The 3,334-nt window shown below is 43.9% G+C and overlaps 1 non-coding gene across 1 annotated transcript; it reads right to left on the reverse strand.

Moving 5' to 3' along the window:
• Positions 1 to 1,803: 1,803 nt before the first annotated feature.
• LOC141422063 (U6 spliceosomal RNA) lies at positions 1,804 to 1,909 on the reverse strand. Its single transcript, XR_012446725.1, has one exon. It is a non-coding gene; the product is annotated as a U6 spliceosomal RNA (small nuclear RNA).
• Positions 1,910 to 3,334: the final 1,425 nt, after the last annotated feature.

Below are 3,334 nucleotides of genomic sequence, written 5' to 3' on the forward strand. Positions count from 1 at the left end.
TAGCCAGTACAAAAAAGAGCTGGTGATGTGGCTCAAGCAGTAGAGCACCTGCCTAGCAAGCCTGAGGTCCTGAATTCAAACCCCAGTACCGCCCAAACAAAACAAGTTGAAAGACTGAGACCCTTAACTGTCCTGTGGGACCAGTGAGATTAAATTCGTTGAGCTGTACAACCACACAATGGGGTATGGGCACGTAAAGAATACTATCTAGGATGACAGCTTTTAGTGTACCAACCCAGATGGTCTCCAGGACATATTTCATAAATGAAAAAAGCAAGATGTGTGTCAAGAGAGGGTAAAAAGAGAAATAAAGCAAATAGGCCTGGGTGTGGTGGTACCTGCCTATAATCTCAGCTACTTGGCATGTGAAGGAAGGAGGATCAAAGTCACAGGCCGATCCTGGGCAAAAAGTGTGACACCCTATCTGAAAAGTAAACTAAAAGCAAAAATATCTGGCTAAGGGGATATGGCTCAAGTGGTTAGAGCACTTGCCTAGCAAGAGAGAGTCCCTGAGTTTAAACTCCAGTACTGCCAAAAAAATAAACCCTCAAACCAAACAAATATACATATTTGCTCTTAAATACATAAAATTAATTTAGAAGGACACAATGGAGTTGCTTCAACATGGAAGGCAGATTCCTTCCTGGATGGCTTTGTATTTGACAAGTTTTGGATTGTGAACTAAGTAATGTTTGCAGAAGCAAATGGCTGACCTTGCAAAGGTGTCCTAATACCTGCAGCACATGCAAATGTCATGTTCCATGGCAAGAAGGAATTAAGCTTGCAGGTGGAAGGCAGGTTGCTAACCACCTGACCATAACATAAGGAGATTATTCTGGGTGGTCCAACAACAGCCACAAAGGTCCTAACGAGTGAAGGAAGGCAGGAGTCAGTGTCCAAGAGAAAACTGAAGATGGACCACTGGCTTTGAATCTGGAGGAGAGGGCCAAGAGTCAAGGAGTGCAGACAGCCTCCAGATGCCAGAAAAACAAGCGAGCAGACTCTCCCCTAGAGCCTCCAGAAGGAGCACAGCCTTGATCTTAGCCCAGTCAGACCCCTTTCAGTCTTTTGACCTTCAGAAATCTAAACGATTGATGTTTGAAGACACTAAATTTGTAGTATTTTGCTGCAGCAACAGGTATCACCCCCTCCTCCCTCCAAATGCACTCATACATACACGCACACATTTATGTATTTAAACAGTATGGTGTAATGGTAGTCAGGTAGGCTGGTGCATGCCTGTAATCCCAACTATGCAGTAGGTATAGGTAGGAGGATCATGGTCTGAGGCCACCTTGGGCAAAAAGCTCCAGCCCCTATCTGAAAAAAATAACTAGAATAAAAATGGCTGGAGGCATGGTTCAAGTGGTAGAGTGCAGCCTAGCAAGTGTTAGGCCTGGAGTTCAAACCCCAGTACCACCAAAATAGTAATAATAATAATAAGGGAAATACTACCATTTATTTGTTCGGTGGGAAATACCTACCTTTCAGGTGGTCAATGGAACCTCCATTCCAATGGTGTCATACCCAAAGACAGTGCTAGTAAGTGTCCATTACTATTGCTTAAACCATCTTCTCGGAGAGGTTCAGCTGCTAAGAAGTAATTCCTATTTACAACGGTGTAAGTAGAATAAAGTGACTGTATTCAGAACAAAACCAAGAGCCAGGAGCAGCTAATCCCAGTCCTTGGGAGGCTCAGACAGGATCTTGAGTTGAAGGCCAGCCTGAGCTATGCTACATAACCACACTCTGACTCAAAAAAAAAAAAAAAAAATCAAAGCAAAAGACCATTTCTTTTTTTTTTTTAATATGGAACACTACACAAATTGCATGCCACCCTTGCCCAGGGTTCATGCTACTCTTCTCTGTATGGCTCCAATTTTGGTATATGTGCCACCGAAGTGAGCATTTCAAAAAGCCATCTCCAGCTGGGCTCATGCCTGTCATCCTGGCTACTTGAGAGGCTGAGATCTGGAGGATTGTGGTTTGAGGCCAGCCCAGGCAAATAGTTCATTAGACCCCTATCTCCAAAAATAGCTTGAGTAAAATGGCCTGGAGGTGTGGCTCAAGCAGTGGAATGCCTGCTTTGCAAGCTTAAAGCCCTGAGCTCAAACCCTAGCTCCACAAAATCTGTTCTTCTGGAAAAGGTTGGAGAGTGGTAGAATGAAAGTTTCTTTGGATACTAAACCATGCTAATTTTGGGAAGAAGGTCTTTTGTGTGTGTGTGTGTGTGTGTGTGTGTGTGTGTGTGTGTGTGTGTGTTTGTGTGTGTTGGGAATTGAACCCAGGGCCCCATGCATAGGAGGCTATGGTTTTGGGGGAGGAGGGTTGTTTTTTTCAGGCTGGCCCCAAACTCTCCTTCCTCAGCCTCCAGAATTCTGGGATTATAGATATGTACCACCACACCTGGCCTGGTCTTTTTTATGGTCTTGTAAATATCTCTGCTTACCTTATCTTCAGATGAGTTAAGCTCCTAGATAATGGGAAAAAATTTATTTCCCCAAGTCAAAGTCTCTGCCTCATGGAGTCAGATTTGCTGTCACTGCAATCCCTCGTTCTTGAGCATGGAATACTCCTACACTTGTCTCGTGACAATAAATATAGGAGTGTAGGTGAGCAATTCATTAACTTGTAAACCCCTATCAATCCAGGCATAGCTCATGATGGGAAATTTTTGTTCAAAAAAACAAAATTCTTCTTATAACTTAAATGAACAAAAGCTTTTCTAATCAAAAGACAGTCACTTCCATTTGAAACAATGGTTCTTTGGAGTCATCATCCATCTCTTCCTGTAGATAAGAAGAAATGTCAGATCTTTAATGGCCTGCTTGTGACACCACTGGCAATTCCACGGGTTCAGACCTGTTCTGGAGGGTGTCAGTTTCCCTGAGGAGAAATGACTTTGCTTTAACAGCTAGAACCTGGTGACAGATGTCATGCTACCAACCAGAGCCTCCGGCCACCCATGTTTAGCCAGAATCCTCACTTCCAGTCTATGCCACAAGCGATCAGTGGGAGGTCCCTGCAGGCTATAAGGACTAGCTGATAAAAATTACAGCATTTTCTCTGCAGCAAAGTAAGTCACCTCCATCTGTGACTGTGAGTGCCGAAGCTTGGCACTGGACAGAGGTGTCGTGTCATTTTCCTGCTCTGCTCTGATCATCACTGCTGCCATATTTTTTGGCACTGACAACTTGGCAATAAACTCAGCAGACTCAGGCTCCACAATGAAATAGGATTACATAAATTTGGATTCCATAGGTTTTGCATTTTTTTTTCTGCAGTACTGGGGCTTGAAGGCCCCTGAGCCACTCCACCAGCCCAATTTTTTGTG

This window comes from Castor canadensis, chromosome 3 (assembly GCF_047511655.1).
Source record: "Castor canadensis chromosome 3, mCasCan1.hap1v2, whole genome shotgun sequence".
Lineage (NCBI taxonomy): Eukaryota > Metazoa > Chordata > Mammalia > Rodentia > Castoridae > Castor > Castor canadensis.